The 21,967-nt window shown below is 36.7% G+C and overlaps 1 long non-coding RNA gene across 3 annotated transcripts in view; it reads left to right on the top strand.

The window, feature by feature from the left end:
* The window catches only part of LOC132373460 (uncharacterized), a 469,013-nt gene that overhangs the window by 162,703 nt on the left and 284,343 nt on the right, over positions 1-21,967 (top strand). For all 3 annotated transcript variants that reach the window (XR_009505428.1, XR_009505429.1, XR_009505430.1), the window contains one exon: positions 12,824-12,879. This is a non-coding gene — a long non-coding RNA (uncharacterized LOC132373460). The remainder of the gene's footprint in view (positions 1-12,823; positions 12,880-21,967) is intronic.

Raw genomic sequence — 21,967 nt, 5'->3', positions numbered from 1 at the left:
CAATAAAAACAATAATGTCACAATACAGAAAAACATAAAAAAAACACAAAACCTGAGGAAGAAAATTCAAGTCATGAAAGAAGAAATCTAAATGCCTTTAAAACATAGGAGCAAATATTTTAAAACAGAGAATGCAAGGCACTGGTTCAGTTGGTTTATAGCAGTTTGTATGAGTGGGATTCAACTTCAGCTGATGATGATCCAGAAAACTGGCAATAATGTTTTTGTAAATGTTAATGGAATACTCACCTCTGTTAGCAAGAGCACAGCAGGCAAGAGGGCAGATCATCCAGCCATATTTGGCATTGGTCAGGCCCTCATTAAAGTAATGCAATCAGTATGGGGTTCCACCCTTTAAAATGCATGTGGAGAAACTAGAGAGGGTCTTCTAAGAGGCACCACCGAAATGATTACAGAGAAAGTCAAACCAGTGGGGGAAGATTAAGGGGATTGTATTTATTTAGTCTAGAGAGGAAAAAGCTAAATAGTGAATACATAGTTATTTTCAATTATATAAGTATGTGAAAAAAATGATTATCCTGAGGAAAGCTAGATTATTCTATCTGTATGATAGACAATAAACTAAGAGGAATATGGTTAAATTGCACCAAGAGACTGTAATTAACTTCAGGCCTGGCAAAACTTCAGGGCAGATTAACAAACTAAGGAACCCCTGCTTTTGTATATCTTTCTGAGCAATTTAGACAACTGCCCATCTTGTGGCTTAGTTATAGAATAGCAGGTGGCTGGGTCCTTGATTAGAATTATAGGTTTATAGAATTTTAGAACTGAAAAATAGCTTCAGTAAAGTTTCTCATTTGTATGTTTTGTAGATTTCTGTTGCCACCCACTCACCAATAACATATACAAAGGAAAGTATAGGATATGAAGCCTTGAAAGTTAGAGTTTTATCATGGTTGAATGACTGGAGCTTTTTAGAGAATCTACTGAGATAATGTGAACAGATTTTAGTTATCCAGTAGGAAAAAGCAAACTGTAAATTAGGGTGGGGTGGTACTGTGATTCTTAAGCTTTTTCCAGATTACAGGTAAAAACTAGTATTTATCCCAAGAAAAATGCATGTAGTTACATGCACCCATCCCTGGCACCCAGGTCCGCAAATGTAGTGGCCAAGGTGGAGGTAGTGTGATATAGTGGTTAAGAGCACAGCAATTGGACTTCCTATATCTAGATTAACATCCTACCTTTTCCACTTACTAGCCTTACAGTCTTAAGAATGTTAGTTAATTTCTCCATGTCTGTTTCCTCATTTCTAAAATGGGGTTAACTTATGTCCTGGAATTTTTTGGTAAACATCAATTAAGTAACAAAAGTAAATTTAAAAATATTTTTTAAGTAAATGGCCTGACACAGCAGATGCTATAGAAAAGTTGTGATTGGTAGTAAAATTGATTCAATAGGTAATGATTGATGTTAAAAAATGAAAAAGAATAAAAAACATTCATTGCACTTAGTAATCATTAGTATTACTTTCAATAATTTTTTTTCTGTTATATGTATGTTTGTGTGTGTAAGATTGTTGTGGAGCATTTGTGTACAGGTAGTGATAGATATATGATATTTATTATTGTAGGTCATGGTCAAAAAGCTTGTAGTCATTTAGGTTATTACTTTTATTGTTTTTAATTTTATCCCTTTTTAAAATATATTTAGTGTTTTCTATGGGACCGCAATATATATCCCCACCTCACCTCATGTTATTTTGAAGTAACATGACACCACCTCATATATAAGGCAACAACCCTACAACAATATACTTCTATCCACTCTCTCCAGCCTTGGTGCCATGATCCTCATACATTTTACTTCTACACGTTACCAACCCTACAACGTATTGCTATCTTTTTTGCTTTAAATGATCAACTTTCCATCAAATAAGTTGAGAAAAAGAAAAAAAAAAAAACTTCCACATTTATTATCTCTGGTGTGCTTAATATTTCCTGTAGAGCTGAGCCTCTATGCTCCATTGTCCTCCCTCAACCTAAAGAACCTCCTTTATATCCTCTATAGTGTGGATTTCTGGCAATAATCTCTTCCAACCTTTACAATCTGAAAACATCTCCATCCTCATTCCCACAATTAAAGGACATCTTTGCTGGTTATAAAACTGCAGACTGACAATCCCCCTTCCTCAGCCCCTCAAAGATGTTGTTCCATTGCCATCTGGACTACTTTGCTTTTGCCGTAAAGCAAATATCCCCATCTTTGTTTCTCTCTATGCATTGTCTCCTCTTGACCCATCACATATGATTTTCTCTTTATCCTTGGTTTTCAGTAATTAGACCATAATATACCCCAGTGTTGTTTGGCTTGTGTTCTTTCTGCTTGAAATTCACTGACTTTCTTGGATTCTGGAGTGGATACTGTATTTCTAATCAAATTTGAATGTTGTTCAGTCATTGGCACTCAAAATATTTTTCTCTCTGTCCTCTCCTGAGACTTCAGTTGCATGTCTATTAGATGATTTGATTTGATCTCTTAGGTCACTGATGCACTCTGTTCTTTTTTCGTTTCAATCATTTTTTTGCTCTGAGATTCAGACTGGAAAATCTCTACTGACCTGTCTTTAATTCCACTGATGATTTTTTCTGAAATATACAATCCTTTTGTGTTAGTTTAGATCCTCTGAGAAGCAAATGTAAAGATGGGATTAGATTTCCAAAAGATATGTTGGGAAAATATCTGTGAAGGATAAAAGAAAAAGGTAGAGAGAACCTTCAGATTGTAAGTAAAGTTTGATGCCTGTGAAGGAGATGAAAAGGATAAGGAAGGAGGATTGTATAGGAAATTTAGACTTTTACACAGAAGTAAAAACGTATTGCCAGGCTTTTGGGAATTTCTTAATCCAAAGTAACCCACTGGAGAATTCCTACAACTCATAGGACTGGACCTTTATTAATAGCCGTGTGATGCTCAGCCATTGGCTGGGAGCAGCCTATAGGAGGCTTGGCTTTGATGTGACTGCCACTATAGAGCCAGAGAAACAGTAGCTGGGCTATTAGTCTGTTTTACTCCATATAGCAGGAGATCTAAACAGTGCATATTTATGATTAACCTACTGCTATTAGGCACATTTAATTATTTTTAATTTTATTCTGTTTTTAGTGATATAATTTTCCTTTTGGCTCATTTTAGTATTTCTATTTCTTTCCTTAAAACCCCTATCCATTCATTACATTTATCTTTTCTTTAATAGATTTGTAATAGTTAAAAATAATTAGTTTAAAAATCTTTGCTAATTCCAGTAGTTAGATCATTTGTCTGTCTGACTCTATAGGCTATGTTTGTCTCTTAAATAGTGTCACATTTTCCTGTTTTTTTGCCTGTCTTATAATTTCTTACTGTTTTCTGGATATTATGTGTAAAAGAACAGTGGAGACTGAAGTACATTCTTTTTGTTTGTTTGTTTTATTATCCAGAGAGTGTAAGTTCCTTCTTCTGTCTTTTGATTAGGGTGAGGGACTAGTAATTCATCTCTCTCCTACAGGGCTGTTGAGCAGGAACTGGATCACAGCTTTAATTATATTATAATTATATCGTATTCACCTGTGATTAACCACACTCCCAACTTCCTTCACAGACTTTTTTACCTTGTCAGTATTTGAGCTGGGAGGAGGTTAGGCTGTAGTTTCATCTTTGAATCAAAATCTGGAGGATCTGGGAGAGAGAGAACAAGAGGGAGAGTGTGAGAGTTAATTCAAGCCGAAATGGCCGACAAAATCTCTGCTGGTTTCTGAATATTTAAAATACAAAAAAACAGACAAAAAGAAATCATTTTTGGGACCTTTCGTCATTGCCATTTCTACCTTGTATGCCTCAATTTGCTGGATTTAAGCACTGCTGCACTTCATGAGAGAGAAGGAGCAAGAAAGGGAAGAATAGTTAATAGAAGACAAGAGAAGGAAGAAAGAGGATAAAAAGAAAAAAGAAGCCACTCAGAAGGTGGGTTTTATCAATTAAGTCTGTCTTTATATCGCCAAGCAAATAGAATAAGTAACTGCCTGGCTTGGATACCTGACATCTTAATAATGCTACTTGAACTTTTTTTTTTTTTCCTCTTTTTGATTGGGGTTCTGTTTTACCTTGTTGATTCATTGTTGTTGTTTCTTTTATATTTTTATTTTTCCTAATAAATCTTTTATTTTTCTAATTTTATTTTATACTTTATACTTTGCTATTCTCTCTCCTTTTGGCTTGTCACTCCCCCGCTTTTTTTGTTTCTTTTTTGTTGTGGTGGTTTTATTTTACCTTGTTGCAGTTGTTTCAATTATAGTTTTATTTTTCCTAGTTAGTATTTTCCTAATTTTATTTTGTTTTTTATTCTTTGATATTGTATTGCTCCTTTTTTTCTTTCTTTCTTCCTTTTTTTTTTTTTTTTACCACACCACGGAGCTTGCGGGATCTTGGTTCCCAGGCCAGAGGTCTGAGTCCAAACCACTGAACTAACAGACGACCTCAGACTCCAGGGAATATCAATGGGAGTGAGACCTCCTGGAGGTCCTCATCTCAGCACCAAGACCCAGCTCTATCAAACAGCCTGCAAACTCCAGTGCTAGATGTCTCAGGCCAAACAACCAGTAAGACAGAAATAAAGAACCACGCATCAAAAAAAACAAACAAAAAAATGAAATGACAGAAAAATATGTTACAGATGAAAGAGCAAGGTAAAAACCTACAAGACCAAATAAATGAAGATGAAATAGGCAACCTACCTGAAAAAGAATTCAGAGTAATAATAGTAAAGATGATCCAAAATCTCAGAAATACAATGGAGAAAATACAAGAAATATTTAACAAGGATTTAGAAGAACTAAAGAGCAAACAAACAGTGATGAACAGCACAATTACTGAAATTAAAAATACTCTAGAAGTAATCAATAACAGAATAACTGAGGCAGAAGAATGGATAAGTGAACTGGAAGATAAAATGGTGGAAATAACTGCCAGGGAGCAGAATAAAGAAAAAAGAATGAAAAGAATTGAGGACAGTCTGATAGACCTCTGGGACAACATTAAACACACAAATATTCGAATTATAGGGCTCCCAGAAGAAGAAGAGAAAAAGAAAGGTTCTGAGAAAATATTTGAAGAGATTATAGTCGAAAACTTCCCTAACATGGGAAAGGAAATAGTCACCCAAGTCCAGGAAGCACAGAGAGTCCCATATAGGAAAAACCCAAAGAGAAACACGCCAAGACACATTTTAATCAAACTATCAAAAATTAAATACAAAGAAAAAATATTAAAAGCAGCAAGGGAAAAACAACAAATAACATACAAGGGAATCCTCGTAAGGTTAAAAGCTGACCCTTCAGAAGAAACTCTGCAAGCCAGAAGGCAGGGTCAGGACATATTTAAAGTGATGAAAGGGAAAAACCTACAACCAAGATTACTCTACCCAGCAACGATCTCATTCAGATTCAACGGAGAAATTAAAACCTTTATAGACAAGCAAAAGCTAAGAGAATTCTGCACCACCAAACCAGCTTTACAACAAATGCTAAAGGAACTTCTTCAGGCAAGGAAAACAAGAGAAGGAAAGACCTACAACAACAACCCCAAAACAATTTAAAAAATGGTAATGGGAACATACATATCGATAATTACCTTAAATGTAAATGAATTAAATGCTCCAACCAAAAGACATAGACTGGCTGAATGGATTCAAAAACAAGACCCTTACATATGCTGTCTACAAGAGACCCACTGCAGACCTAGGGACACACACAGACTGAAAGTGCAGGGATGGAAAAAGACATTCCATGCAAATGGAAATCAAAAGAAAGCTGGAGTAGCAATTCTTACATCAGACAAAATAGACATTAAAATAAAGACTATTGCAAGAGACAAAGAAGAACACTACATAATGATCAAGGGATCAATCCAAGAAGAAGATATAAAAATTGTAAATATTTATGCACCCAACATAGGAGCACCTCAATACATAAGGAAAATGCTAACAGCCATACAAGGGGAAATCGAAAGCAACACAATTATAGTAGGGGACTTTAACACACCACTTTCACCAATGGACAGGTCATACAAAATGAAAATAAATAAGGAAACACAAGCTTTAAATGACACATTAAACAAGGTGGACTTAAATGATATTTATAGGACAGTCCATCCAAAAACACTTTCTTCTGAAGTGCTCATAGAACGTTCTCCAGGATAGACCATATCTTGGGTCACAAATCAAGCCTTGGTAAATTTACGAAAATTGAAATCGTATCAAGTATCTTTTCCAACCACAGTGCTATGAGACTAGATATCAATTACAGGAAAAAAACTGTAAAAAATACAAACATATGGAGACTAAATAATACGCTACTAAATAGCCAAGAGATCACTGAAGAAATCAAAAAGGAAATCAAAAAATACCTAGAAACAAATGAGAATGAAAACACGATGACCCAAAACCTATGGGATGCAGCAAAAGCAGTTTTAAGAGGGAAGTTTATAGCAGTACAATCCTACCTCAAGAAACAAGAAAAATCAAGAAAAATAAACAACCTAACCTTACACCTAAAGCAATTAGACAAAGAAGAACAAAAAAACCCCAAAGATAGCAGAAGGAAAGAAATCATAAAGATCATATCAGAATTAAATGAAAAAGAAATGAAGGAAACGATAACAAAGATCAGTAAAACTAAAAGCTGGTTCTTAGAGAAGATAAAATTGATAAACCATTAGCCAGACTCATCAAGAAAAAAGGGAGAAGACTCAAATCAACAGAATTAGAAATGAAAAAGGAGAAGTGACAACTGAACACTGCAGAAATACAAAGGATCATGAGAGATTACTACAAGCAACTATATGCCAATAAAATGGACAACCTGGAAGAAATGGACACATTCTTAGAAAAGCACAATCTTCCGAGACTGAACCAGGAAGAAGTAGAAAATATAAACAGACCAATCACAAGCACTGAAGTTGAAACTGTGATTAAAAATGTTCCAACAAACAAAAGCCCAGGACCAGATGGCTTCACAGGTGAATTCTGTCAAACATTTAGAGAAGAGCTAACACCTATCCTTCTCAAACTCTTCCAAAATATAGCAGAGGGAGGAACACTCCCAAACTCATCCTACGAGGCCACCATTACCCTGATCACAAAACAAGACAAAGATGTGACAAAAAAAGGAAAACTACAGGCCAATATCTCTGATGAATATAGATGCAGAAATCCTCAACAAAATACCAGCAAACAGAATCCAACAACACATTAAAAGCATCATACACCATGATCAAGTGGGATTTATCCCAGGAATGCAAGGATTCTTCAATATGCAAATCAATCAATGTGATACACCATATTAACAAACTGAAGGATAAAAACCATATGATCATCTCAGTAGATGGAGAAAAAGCTTTCGACAAAATTCAACACCCATTTATGGTAAAAACTCTGCAGAGAGTAGGCATAGAGGGAACCTACCTCAACATAATAAAGGCCACATATGACAAACCCACAGCCAATATCATTCTCAGTGGTAAAAAACTGAAACCATTTCCTCTAAGATCAGGAACAAGACAGGGTTGCCCACTCTCACCACTATTATTCAGCACAGTTTTGGAAGTTTTAGCCACCGCAATCAGAGAAGAAAAAGAAATAAAAGGAATCCAAATCAGAAAGGAAGTAAAACTGTCACTGTTTGCAGATGACATGATACTATACATAGAGAATCCTAAAGATGCTACCAGAAAACTACTAGAGCTAATCAATGAATTTGGTAAAGTAGCAGGATACAAAATTAATGCATGGAAATCTCTTGCATTCCTATACACTAATGATGAAACATCCGAAAGAGAAATTAAGGAAACACTCCCATTTACCATTGCAACAAAAAGAATAAAATACCTAGGAATAAACCTACCTAAGGAGACAAAAGACCTGTATGCAGAAAACTATAAGACACTGATGAAAGAAATTAAAGATGATACAAATAGATGGAGAGATATACCATGTTCTTGGATTGGAAGAATCAACATTGTGAAAATGACTCTACTACCCAAAGCAATCTACAGATTCCATGCAATCCCTATGAAAGTACCAATGGCATTTTTCACAGAGGTAGAACAAAAAATTTCACAATTTTATCGAAACACAAAAGATCCCGAATAGCCAAAAGAATTTTGAGAAAGAAAAACGGAGCTGGAGGAATCAGGCTCCCTGACTTCAGACTATACTACAAAGCTACAGTAATCAAGACAGTATGGTACTGGCACAAAAACAGAAATATATATCAATGGAATAGGATAGAAAGCCCAGAGATAAAACCACGCAGATATGGTCACCTTATCTTTGATAAAGGAGGCAAGAGTATACAATGGAGAAAAGACAGCCCCTTCAATAAGTGGTGCTGGGAAAACTGGACAGCTACATGTAAAAGAATGAAATTAGAACACTGCCTAACACCCTACACAAAAATAAACTCAAAATATATTAAAGACCTAAATGTAAGGCCAGGCACTATAAAACTCTTACAGGAAAACTTAGGCAGAACACTCTATGACAAAAATCACAGCAATATCCTTTTTTACCCACCTCCTAGAGAAATGGAAATAAAAACAAAAATAAACAAATGGGACCTAATGAAACTTAAAAGCTTTTGTACAGCAAAGAAAACCATAAACAAGATGAAAAGACAACCCTCAGAATGGGAGAAAATATTTGCAAACGAAGAAACTGACAAAGGATTAATCTCCAAAATATACAAGCAGCTCATGAAGCTCAATACCACAAAAACAAACAACCCAATCCAAAAAATGGGCAGAAGACCTAGATAGACATTTCTGCAAAGAAGCTATACAGATTGCCAACAAACACATGAAAGGATGCTCAACATCACTAATCATTAGAGAAATGCAAATCAGAACTACCATGAGGTATCACGTCAACACTGGTCAGAATGGCCATCATCAAAAAATCTACAAACAATAAATGCTGGAGAGTGTGTGGAGAAAAGGGAACCCTCTTGCACTGTTGGTGGGAATGTAAATTGATACAGCCACTATGGAGAACAGTATGGAGGTTCCTCAAAACACTAAAAATAGAACTACCATACGACCCAGCAATCCCACTACTGGGCATATATTCTGAGAAAACCATAATTCAAGAAGAGTCATGTATCACAATGTTCATTGCAGCTCTATTTACAATAGCCAGGACACGGAAGCAACCTAAGTATCCATCAACAGATGAATGGATAGAGAAGATGTGGCACATATATACAGTGGAATATTACTCAGCCACAGAAAGAAAGGAAATTGAATCATTTTTAATGAGGTTGATGGACCTAGAGTCTGTCATACAGAGTGAAGTAAGTCAGAAATAAACAAATACCGTATGCTATCACATATGTATTGAATCTAAAAAAAAAAATGGTTCTGATGAACCTAGTTGCAGGGCAGGAATAAAGATGCAGACGTAGAGAATGGACTTGAGGACATGGGGAGGGGGAAGGGTAAGCTGGGACGAAGTGAGAGAGTGGCATGGACATATATACACTACCAGATGTAAAATAGATAGCTAGTGGGAAACAGCCACATAGCACAGGGAGATCAGCTCGGTGCTTTGTGACCATCTAGAGGGGTAGGATAGGGAAGGTGGGAGGGAGGCACAAGAGCACGGGGATATGGGGATATACGTGTGCATATAGCTGATTCACTTTGATATACAGCAGAAACTAACACAACACTGTAAAGCAATTATACTCCAATAAAGATGGTAAAGAAAAAAAGAAATCTGGAGGATCACTAGAAATTGAGCATCATGGGAATGTGAGAGACTATGTAATTATGTGTTTTTCCCTCCCATTTCCTTCTCGCTGTAATCTGGGGGTTATGTCAAGGAGATCACTCTCAGGCTGAGCAATTCGTTGTTCATTCAGGGCTCTGTCAGACTCTAGTCTTCCCTGCTAGGCTTCACTGTTTAATAACATTTGTCTGATTTTTCTTTCACTCAAAACATCCCAAGCTTCAACAAACTGGCTCCTCCATCTCCCCATACCCAGACCAGGTATTCACTCCCAGGTGTGGGAACTTACATACTCTCTGCTCATCTAAGAAGGCATCTGACATACTCTCTGAAATTCATTTCATTAAGGGTTCCTTGCACCTGCCACTCTGCAAATCTCACAGAAACGTATGATTTTATTTTGTCTAATAGTTTTTACTATTACCATACGTGTAAAGGTCTTTTGTGTCTGTGTAAGATTACCTGGAAACAGAACTCTGTTACAGTTTATTGATAAGTGATGGATGAAGATTTACAGCTCACTTATCTATAGTTGAGCTTGAAGCTATTTAGTGTTGGTATAATATTATTTATTAAAATTTTGTACTCAGAATGAAGAGGCTGATGTCAAGAGGTTTGCTTGTTTCAAAACATTTCCCTTTGGTATGATGCTTCCTATTGCTCCTTCCCACTAGTAACTGGTGATCAGGGGGAAGATCACTCTCTCAGTGCTGTCTGAGTAACCTTTAAACTTACATATTTTTTGCTTGGCTATTATTATCCCTCCCCAGAATGCACTCTTCCTCTTTTTCTACCGCAGTGAACTCCTCCAAAACCCAATTCATGCATATTCTCCTTTGAGAATCCTTTCCAAAATGTTTAAAGCTTTTTCTTAAACTTTGTCTGCAAAAGACCAGAAAATACTAGGTGTTTTAGGACAGTCTCTGTCATCACTATTCAGCTCAGCTAGTATAGCAAGAAAGCTGCAGGTTACAAGGCCTTATTGGTCATTCTCGCTTTCTTGGAGGTTCCAAGGTCACTACACTACAGATAAGATGTAAATGAATGAGCATGGCTATGTTTCCATAAAATTTAATTTAACAAAACAGCCAGATTGTAGTTTGCTGACACTTCTCTTAAAGAATTAGTAGACCTGCATAATTGGGCTTGCCAAATCGTAAGGTGGTTGATTATTCATTTGGGCTGCTTTGAACACAGTTAATGTACGATGTACTTTGTTACCAGCATGTATGTTGGGCACACAATAATTCTTTGCAGTATAAATGAAAGAAAGGAAGAAATGGAGGAAAATGTGAGATGACCGTGGAAATGGAGAGACAGAAGCAAGTGAGAAAATAACTGTCTTTGATAAACAATGCTAGTCGCTGTAACAGATAAACCCCCAGTTCTAAACTTAGAACTTAAACCTCAGTTCTAAGTTTCTTAGCACAACAAAGATTTATTTCTTGCTTACATCATAGTTCAGTGCGGAATGGCAGGGTCAGGTGGAGTAGACCTTGTTCTACACAGTCATTCAGGGGCGCAAGTCCTTCCGTCTAAAGGCTCCACAACCTACCCTAGGCCCTCAGAGTCCTCTCCATTCAGCCAGGAAAAGAGAGCAAGGGTCATGCGTAGAAGGTTCTAATGGCCCAGGACTGGAAATGGCACCCATCACTTTTGCACATGTTTTGTTGTCAAGATCTCAGGCATAGGTTCCACCCTATGGTGAAAAAAAGAAGCTGAAAAATATATGCTAACTCTGCGCCTGGTGAGAAGAGGGGGTTATGGCACTAGCAATAAGCAGTCTAGTTTGGGTTACATTGAAAGAAGGCAGTGAGATGATAAAACAGTTTAGATGAGAAAGCAATCAAAAGACACTTCCCAGAGGAAGGGAGCAGCATTTCCAACAATAGCATACAGGTTAATTTTCTCAGTAGACACTTGCAGCCCTTGTAAGTGCTGTCATTTGCAAATATATAAACTGTCTTAGATAAATAAAATTGTGTATCTGGGAAAAAAATACACAAAACTATGATTGGCCACACTTCAAGATACAGTGAAACAATGTGGCAGATGTGTGGGAAGGCACCTGCCCTCAGTCTGGGTGAGGTTACAGGCATTAAGTTTGGTTATTGTAAAGCCCGAGGTACAATTATCAATCTCTGAAAACAATTTTATACTAATTGAATCTTAATTACCTTGAGTCTCCTTCTCAGTAGCTGCAATTATGTCCTTTAGAGTAATCCCACGGGACATTTCTCAGAGTTATTGAGAGTGTTTTCTAATCAGAGTTGGGAAATAGTGATAGGAATGGGAAGGTAGAGATCTTGTATATAAAGAATGAAAGAAAGGTATTGATCATGTATAGTGTGTGGTTATTATAAGATTATTATTCTCATTATTTTAGTTTATTTATTGCAGTTGAATTGCTTATGGAGTTGAAATACCAGTAATTATACCTGCCTAAGGGAGATTAATCCATGAGAACTTTTTTTTAAATGAAGGGATTACAGGGAAGCTGTTTTCCCGGTGATGCAAAAAAGGATTGTGGGTCCCTTCCAAAATTCTACTTCCTTTAAAAATCTGGTTTAAAAGTGGGCTTTCCAGGAGAGTAGATAGTTTGGAGATGCTGCAAATTACTTCCTGGGCCTGAATTCCTGTTGTCCATGTAGTGGTTTGCAGACAAATGAAAAATATCTGGAATTAGATTCAGGCTCTTGAGCTGAGGCAGCTTGGAGAAAGCCACTAAGGGGGTTGGAAGGAAGCCTCTGCCCTTTCATTTACAAAAGGATGAGGCATATTCACTGAAGCCTTGGTTCCTTAAATAGGCCCTGCACTCTGTCCATGACAGCTCACGAAGTATGTAGCACTGGTCTCCCTCGCAGTCTCCAGCAAGGTTGCCAGCTTTTCACAATTGCTGTCATGACTGTGGCTCCCTTGGCAGGATGTACGATCCTTCTCACTGCCATAGAGCATGGATATATTTAGCTCAGTAACCATGCTTAGAAGTTGGACAGAATGGGTTGTCATGACTTCTGATTTCTGTCCTGTCTTTTCTCTTAGGATGTGAGTTGTCTTGGTTGACACTGAAGAATGAATAGAATGAAGGTGCAGTGGGGGTGAGTGAAGGCTATAAATTTGTTTTCATGATCGTTAAATTCTCATTTTATATATTCAAGGAATTGTCATGTGTGTTGAAGAATGTAAAATTTACTGTTACAAAAAATTAAAATGACATATTTCTGTGTACTATCAACCAATGATTGTGCTAACCAAAGAAAGGAAACATCACCATTAAATAGGCAGTTGAGATTTGATTTCACTTTGGAAAGTGGAAATCCATGAGAAGAATTCTAAGGGAAGTGTAAGCTATATTAATGGGGCACTTGGAAACACAGTAAGCTCTCAGTAGATGATAGTTATTAATAATAATTTTAGTTAACATCGACTGAGTGCTCATAGGTTTCAAGAACTGTTCTAATAACTCTATAATATAGGCAGTATTATACCCATTTTATAGATGAGAAAACTGAGGCACAGATAATTTATAGATCTTGTCTAGGTTCACAAAGGAAGCTCAGAGTCAGAATTCAATCCCAGCTAGCTTAACTCCAGAGCGTCTTCTGATAACCTTTCCTACATTCTATTGCCCACCAACCTGGCATATAGGTCTACTTTCCTATGCCCCTTTTCTTTTTTCTAGGTTTTCAGTGTGGAGTTCTAAGAGAAAGAGGGAACCGTCCTTTCTTAGGTGATGCCCACAGCTTTTCCATTCCCATTCAGACAGCAGCTCTAGCTCCAGGTGGAAAGGGCAACATACTCATTGAGGAGGTTCTGATGTCTTCAACCCATGCTGAGCCAGGGTATCTGGAGGAGGTAAAGAGGATGTAGGCTAGTGGAGAAAGGGGAAATGAAAGGCCTTCTCTCCTCTCCAAATGCCCCAAAGGGCTCTAGCGCAGATTAGTTGGAATAGCTGTCTTGGAGCAGGTTGAAGAAACTTTTTTACTAAGAATAATTAAACCACAAATAACCTTCCCACATCCCCAGCCACACATATTCACGCACGCATATATGCAGAGTACACGTTTGGATTTTTATATTTCAAGCATTAATCAACTAAGATCTGTTGGCATTGTGGCTGCATTGAACAGATGAAAATCATTACAGCTTAAATGTTTCTGCTCTTTCTACACAAAGAATAAAAGAAGTAATAGTCTAAGATGTGTAGCAGAACATTGTTCAGCTTTGGCTTCAAACCACCTTATAGAAAACACTTAGAGGTATACTTGTACAAGCATAAACTATATGACGTTAGTTATTCAAATGAAAAAGACTGATTTTTAAGAAATGTGCCAGAGTGTGTTCATATTGATGAAAGCAATCTCTTCCTGTAGTAAAGATTGGAAGGCCATGTGCTTATCCCGATGTTCTTGCCATGGCTAATCAAATTTTCTTTAAATATTTTAAAGAACCTGATTAATATTCTTTCCAAGTGATGTTGGTTGGTAACAGATGGTTGCCCTTTGAAGACAAATTTCATTTTTTTTAATAGTAGGAAATAATCAGGAGCTGAGTCTGTAAAAAAACATCAATGGTTAAAAAAAAAGGCGATAGGCTTTTGGTGAAACACAGGGTATGACTATAATAATAAGATTAAATTTAATTGTGTAAATTCATTGCCATGAAGGCAATTTCCAAAAAAACAAGTACTACATCAAGAAAAATTGCATAGATGTGAAGCAGTGTTGAGTTTGTGGTCTGTTGATCTAACAGGTGGCTACTTGATCTAACAGTAATTCTTTGTATGTTTGAATTCTCTTGAGTGTTTATAAGACTCAGTTTCAAATTTTATAGTCACATGATATGTATATTTAAGCAATAGCTCTTAATTTATATTCAGATTTAATAATAGGGAAAATTACATTTTAACATTGTCTGATAAGAAGAAAAGTCAAATTAGGTCAGCACTTCTGGTTTAGAGATAATTTTGCAATAAAACCATGTCTTTCTTTTGTGTACCTTACGATAATCCTTTAAGGAGTACACAGAATGGGTAAGAGTAATGCAAAGTTAGCCCGAGCAGAAAATAATTTATGGAGTTCTCTTGGTAGCTTGATATATGAGTAGCAAGTTCTTTTTCCTATAGCACAGAGGGAAAAATGAGCATACTTTAAGCTTTTCTAATAAAACTTCGTTTTTGTTATTGCTACTAGATTTAAAATTTCCAAGAGATATCCTATAGTTTTGAATTTTAATTCTAGTTTAAAAGTTCACATTTCATGCTTTTTACTCCTGGGTTCAGTTTTGGGAAATGGTAATTGTTACCAAATGACATGGGAGAGAAGAAAGCCCTGTGCTAGGAGTGACAGAGTAGGGCAAAGTCCTTTCTATACATTTGTTATTGCTAGATTTGTACTGTTGAGCAAGGTACCCTGTCTCTCTGGGCCTTAGTAATCACACTGTTAAAATGAATAGAGTAAACAACAAGATGTCAAATAGTTCTACTCAGTCCTAAATTTTGGTAACTTAGTGTTCTCTTAAGTCACAAACTGGGTGTTTTGTGGTTTTGATAACACAGATGTCTGAAGACTCTGGCTTACTTGGCATTTGGCATTAAAGAAAAGAGCCAGCTCAGCAAATCTGTTTTGTCTTCCCTCACAGTTTGAGCTGGGAGAGGGAATGACCTACCCAAGCTATCACAGGGTCATTATTCTCATGGTGAGGCAATTTAACAACTAGCTTGTCTGTTTCCTGGTTGACATACCCAGGAATTATCATCATTATATGCTTCATGTATTGCTTAATTGGTGGACTGTAGTATTTTTGAAGTGGGGCATTTTGCAATGCTCTCTTTCCTTTGATGGTTTTAAACCATAGAACCACTATGAAAAATCAACTCTCTTTCATATATATACATAATTGGCTTTGAATTCTCATGCAGATCAATCTGATTATAATCATTCTACATTGGACTAGAGCAATTCAGAACAAAGAGTAGTTCATCATATTCATGGTCATGAAATTGTAAACCATTTACATTTTTTGTTAGGTTACAGAAATATTGTATATAAAACCCTTTTAGAAATCCCTACATTCAAACTCAATATCCAGGGCTCTGCACTATATCACAAAGTTACAAAAATAAAGCAAAATATTTGCTGAGAGTAATTCAGTATTACTCCTCAGATTATCAGAAAACCTTTACAAATTCAGACACCATGACACATAAATATCACTGCTCCTATTCCTAGTTTTAAATGGGTTTCACAGGGACTAAACAACAAGGTGTCTGAATTACGTATAGATGCTCAGCTTGCAGAAAGTAACTTGAATGATTAAATGGCAAATCTAGCTGTGCACATACAGCTTTTATTGAACATTTAAAAAACTTCCCACATTTAGGGGGTGGGCAATATTGCTTGACAGTAGGGAGTAATAATTGGTAATGTACACCACAGTTCAGATTAAGGAATATTGATGTGGGGGGGGGCAGGGGGGGTTTAACTGGAATTGACCTTGGGATAGAAAGTTCATGGCAAAAGGGCTCTTAAGTAAGATAATCGTACTTTTAAACTGCAAGTTGTACTTGAAGAATTTATGGTCCTAGCAGGCACTCAAGGAAAGCTTATGAAGCTGAATTAAAGCCGTTCATGGCCAGCCAAGCCTGGGGGAAATGAGAATACACTGGGAAATGAGAATACACTTTGGCATACTTAAAAGAAAGTATCAAAACCCCTCGAATTTCAAGCGGTTTTTAGAGGGCTTTTCAAGCTTTAGAGGTTTAGGGTTAAGCAAGTTCTTTTATTAATGTTTTAGAATTATGAACTGAACTCTTAGAAATAAATGTATATTTAATCTTTTTCTTTCAATAGGGATATAGCTATCATTCTGTATGGCTATGCCTATTTATTTATTTTAATTTTATTGGAGTATAGTTGATTTACAATATTGTATTAGTTTCAGGTGTAAAGCAAAGTGATTCAGTTATATCTATACATATATTCATTCTTTTTAAGATTCTTTTCTCATATAGGTTATCACAGAATACTGAGTAGAGTTCCCTGTGCTATACTGTAGGTCCTTGCTGGTTGTCTATCTTATATATAGTAGTGTGTGTATGTTCATCGCAAGCTCCTGATTTACCCACCTCCCCCCGTATTTCCCCTTTGGTAACCATTAGTTTGTTCTTGATATCTGTAAGTCTCTTTCTGTTTTGTAAATACGTTCATTTGTATCATTTTTAAAAAATTAGATTCCAAATATAAGTGATATCATATGATATTTGTCTTTCTCTGTCTTACTTCACTGAGTATGATACTAGGTCCATCCATGTTGCTGCAAATGGTAATATTTCATTCTTTTTTTTTTAACATCTTTATTGGAGTATAATTGCTTTACAATGGTGTGTTAGTTTCTGCTTTATAACAAAGTGAATCAGCTATATTCATTCTTTTTTATGGATGAGTAATATTCCATTGTATATATGTACCACATCTTCTTTATCCATTCCTGTGTTGATGGACATTTAGGTTGCTTCCATGTCCTGCTATTGTAAATAGTGCTGCAATGAACATTGGGGTGCATGTATCTTTTCAGATTATGGTTTTCTCTGTATATATGCCCAGGAGTGGGATTGCAGGATCGTATGGTAGTTCTACTTCTAGTTTTTTAAAGAATCTCCATACTGTTCTCCATAGTGGTTGAACCAATTTACATTACCAGCAACAGTGTAGGAGGGTTCCCTTTTCTCCAACTCTCTCCAGCATTTATTGTTTGTAGACTTTTTGATGATGGCCATTCTGACCAGTGTGAGGTGATACCTCATTGTAGTTTTGATTTGCATTTCTCTAATAATTAGTGATGTTGAGCATCTTTTCATGTGCTTTTTGGCCATCTGTATATCTTCTTTGGATGTCTACGTCTATTTATATCTATCATCTTTGCATCTTCCAAAGATGGCCATGAGTCGATTTGAGGCAAGGACAAGGAAGAAAGAGAAGGGAAAAGGAGCAGGGATGGGAAGAAGAGGAGAGGAGGAGGAAGAAGGATGTTAAGCAAGAACTTAGCCAATTTTTATAAACTAATTTTGTCTTGAAAAAGTTTCTTTTTATTTCTCTATGAGATATTACTATTAAAAATGATATCATGATGAGCTCTCACTCCTCTTTTTCTAGTGTAAATCAGCAGATTTATTTATTTGTTTTCATCGATTTTCCTTCCCAAGAAAGGAAATCCTCATCTAGTTGTCATGAATCTATTGTTAGTGTTCCTCTCTATATAAAGCGGAGTCCTCCTGGACTTCCAGTAGAAAGCTACAAGGCAAGCTAGCTTCCACATCCTTCAAATCAGTGAATTCAGAAGTTAGTCCATTGGCTCCAATGGTTGAGAATTCCACTTTTTCTCTCATGACTGCATTTGTACCTTCCTGAAGCCGTGCATTTGGATAAAAATGGTAGATGATCCATCCAAATAAGAATGATCATTCTTTCATTAGGTGTAGAGCTCTAAATTTGAGTTGAATTATATATAGTTTTTGTGAAGGAAAGTGTATCAGTCATCTTTTACTGGGTAATGCTGCAGTAACAAACAACCCTCAAATTTTAGTGTCTTACAGGAATAAAAGCTAATGTGTTGGTCATGTTACATGTTGGCTGGAGGTCAGTTGTGGCTCTGTTCCTTATCCTCACCACCTTGAAATCCAGGTTGATAGAGCCTCATTTGAGGACATGATGGGCTTTGTGTCAGAGGGAAAAAAGAGAGAGGTGGTGGAACCTCACAACAGCTCTCAAAGCTTCTGCACATGTCACTTCCACTGCTGTGTCATTTGCCAAAGGAAATCACATAACCGAGTTTTACAGGAATGTAAAACCCTCCCACATAGAGACACAGTGACTATTTTGAAAAATAATAAAATCTACCAGAGAGAGTATGAGACACAACTGTTTAAAGTCTTTTTCTCTATATGATCCAGCAATCCCACTCCTGGGCATATATCCAGAGAAAACTCTAATTTGAAAACATACATGCACCCCAGTGTTCATTGCAGCACTATTTACAATAGCCAAGACATGGAAGCAACCTAAATGTCCATCGACAGATGAATGGATAAAGAAGATGTGGTGTAGATATACAGTGGAATATTACTCAGCCATAAAAAGAATAGAATAATGCCGTTGGCAGCAACATGTATGGATCTAGAGATTATATACTAAATGAAGTAAGTCAGATAGAGAAAGACAAATATTATATGATATCACTTATATGTGGAATCTAGAAAATGATACAAATGAACTTATTTACAAAACAGAAACAGACTCACAGACATAGAAAACAAACTTATGGTTATCAAAGGGGAAAGTGGGGTAGGGGCAGAGGGGAAGGTCCTACTGTCTAGCACCGGGAACTATTTTCAATATCTTGTAATAAACTATAATGGAAAGGAATCTGAAAAGAATATATATACATATACATACATATATATGTATATAAGTGAATCACTTTTCTGTACACCAGAAACTAACACATTGTAAATCAACTATACTTCAATTAAAAATATATATATATATATATAAAATAAAATAATGTCTTGTTCTCTGCTGGGGAACTAAAATGCCAGCCTAATCTTTGCCTTGCAGCCTTTCTCATAACTTATAGCTTTATCCTTGTGACAGCAACACAGAAAAGCTGGGGAGCCAGATTTGTGGGGAAAATCCTTTGTTGGCACTCAGGCAACCAAATATATTTCAATAAAGAAGTGTCATAAAGAGGCCTTCAAACTATACCCAAAGGACCATCTCCCCCAGGAAGCTTTCCTGGATTAATCCAATAGTCTCTTACTTACCAGTTCCTTGTATGCCAGTCCCCTTCCATGAGCCCTTCTCTTTGTGGTAAATATAAAATAATGATAGACACATGTTTTACTGCTTGTTTCTTCTATTGGATTAGACGTTATCTAAGAGAAGAGGTTGCTATGCCGCACAGTAAAGTCATTGCCTAACTGTGAAGTTCCTTAAAATTATACCATTTACTGACATGGTTATTCTATTCACTTCTCAGAATGAGAAAGTAATTTGGTTTCAAGACCCTTTATCACTTAGCTTTTTCTTTCTCAAGATATAGAGTAAACCGTAGGCAACATTCTTCATTCATTCATTCATCCATCCTCATTCACCCAATATTCAACAAATGTTGAATTCCCATTATAGTCCATATGCTAAGCCAGGTGCTGAGTTGTGGCACCAGGTGCTCACAGTTTCTTCCCTCATGGACCTTACCTTTTAGTAGGAGTGACCCATACAAATCAAATAATCACACATAGTTATAAACCATGATGCCCACTAAGAGGAAAACCTACAGGGTACTCTAAGAACATATAGGAGACTTGACTTACTTTATGTCTCTGTGAAGGCATCTCTGAGGAAATGACAGTTGAGCTGAGATCTGAAGAAAGAGTAGCAGTTAACTATATAAAGAATGAAGCCTAGAGACTGTCATACAGAGTGAAGTGGGTCAGAGAGAGAAAAGCAAATACCATATGCTAACACATATATATGGAATTAAAAAAAAAAATGGTCATGAGGAACCTAGGGGCAGGATGGGAATAAAGATGCAGACCTACTAGAGAATGGACTTGAGGATACGGGGACGGGGAAGGGTAGGCTGGGACAAAGTGAGAGAGTGGCACGGACATATATACACTACCAAACGTAAAGTAGATAGCTAGTGGGAAGCAGCTGCATAGCACAGGGAGATCAGCTTGGTGCTTTGTGACCACCTGGAGGGATGGGACAGGGAGGGTGGGAGGGAGGGAGATGCAAGAGGGAAGAGATATGGGAACATATGTATATGTATAACTGATTCACTTTGTTATAAAGCAGAAACTAACACACCATTGTAAAGCAATTATACTCCAATAAAGATGGTTAAAAAAAAAAAAAAGAATGAAGCAAAACAACTTACAGAACCTGCAGCAGCATTTGCAAAAGCCTTGAAGTGGAAGGAAGGGAAAGAAAGGCCAGTTGGAGGGAGTACAAAAAAACAAAGCAGCAAACAATGTGAGAATCAGGGAAGGTTTACTCAGGGCTTGTACGCCACATTAAGGGTTTAGGTCTTTACCCACTGAAAGGTCTTTAAGAGGGAGTGACGTGAAAAAATTAGAATTTTTAGATGTCACTCTGGTTGGCATGTAGAATGGTTTGGAAAGTGGCAAACGGATGGCAGGATATCACCATAAAGTCTTTTGCAGTAGTAGAGATAAGAATTTCTGCTCAGTGCAAAACTGGCATCTAAAAGTTGGATGACACACTGCTGATATTCTGAATCTCTTAGTTCTAGCATTTAAATTTAAAAACTCGATCTAGCAGGAAAAAAATCTAAGTTGGCTCATGGTTCATGATTTACATTACTATTCAAAATATAACTCAAGCCAAATAATCTCAACTACACCGAGAGTATAGATCTATGACCCTCTAATAATTTCAGTGATGGGCTTCAGGGAATCCATGAAGCTCCTGAAATTCCCTGAAAATTGTGTGTGCTTATTATGCTTATATGTTATTCTAGGGAGAGAGTCCATACATTTTATAAGATTCATGACCCCTCAAGCAGTTAAAAACCACTGTTTTACATTATCACTTGACCAACCCATAGTTACTCTATCACCAGAATGCAGGCCTGGGTCACATGTCTTGAATTAATGAAAAATGGTTAGCTGACCATGAAAGGTTTGAGCTCTTTTTTAGTGCAGAGTGGTTGCTTGGAAGTGGCTGCCCAGCTAGAGACTATTTCCTAGTTCCCTGGCATCATTGGAAGGGGTAGGGGAATGTGTCTACTTCTCACCAATAGAATATATGTAGACATTTTGATTGCCATTTGTGCCTAAAGTTGAGTATGTATCTGATATGCCTTTTCCATAATTGTCTCACCTTCTCTGGTGACCTTGGAGACCACGTTTTGAAACTGGCAGCATAACAGGATGAAAGAATACTTGATTACTGAGTCACGGAGGCAGCCAGGAGAGCTGTCCAACTATGAACACCTGCATTGGATTTTGGTGATTAAGAAATAAATTTTATTATCTTAAGCAATTGAGATTTAGGGTTATTTGTTACAGCAGTTAATTTACCCTGGCATACAAAAACAACATCTCATGTGGGAAGACATGGAAAAATGGGTATGTTGGCTGGGAAAAAGTCCTTTTTGGATTTC

Source organism: Balaenoptera ricei, chromosome 10 (genome assembly GCF_028023285.1).
Source record: "Balaenoptera ricei isolate mBalRic1 chromosome 10, mBalRic1.hap2, whole genome shotgun sequence".
NCBI lineage: Eukaryota > Metazoa > Chordata > Mammalia > Artiodactyla > Balaenopteridae > Balaenoptera > Balaenoptera ricei.
Note: the sequence above shows the minus strand (reverse complement) of the source record. Positions and strands in the feature narration are given on the sequence as shown.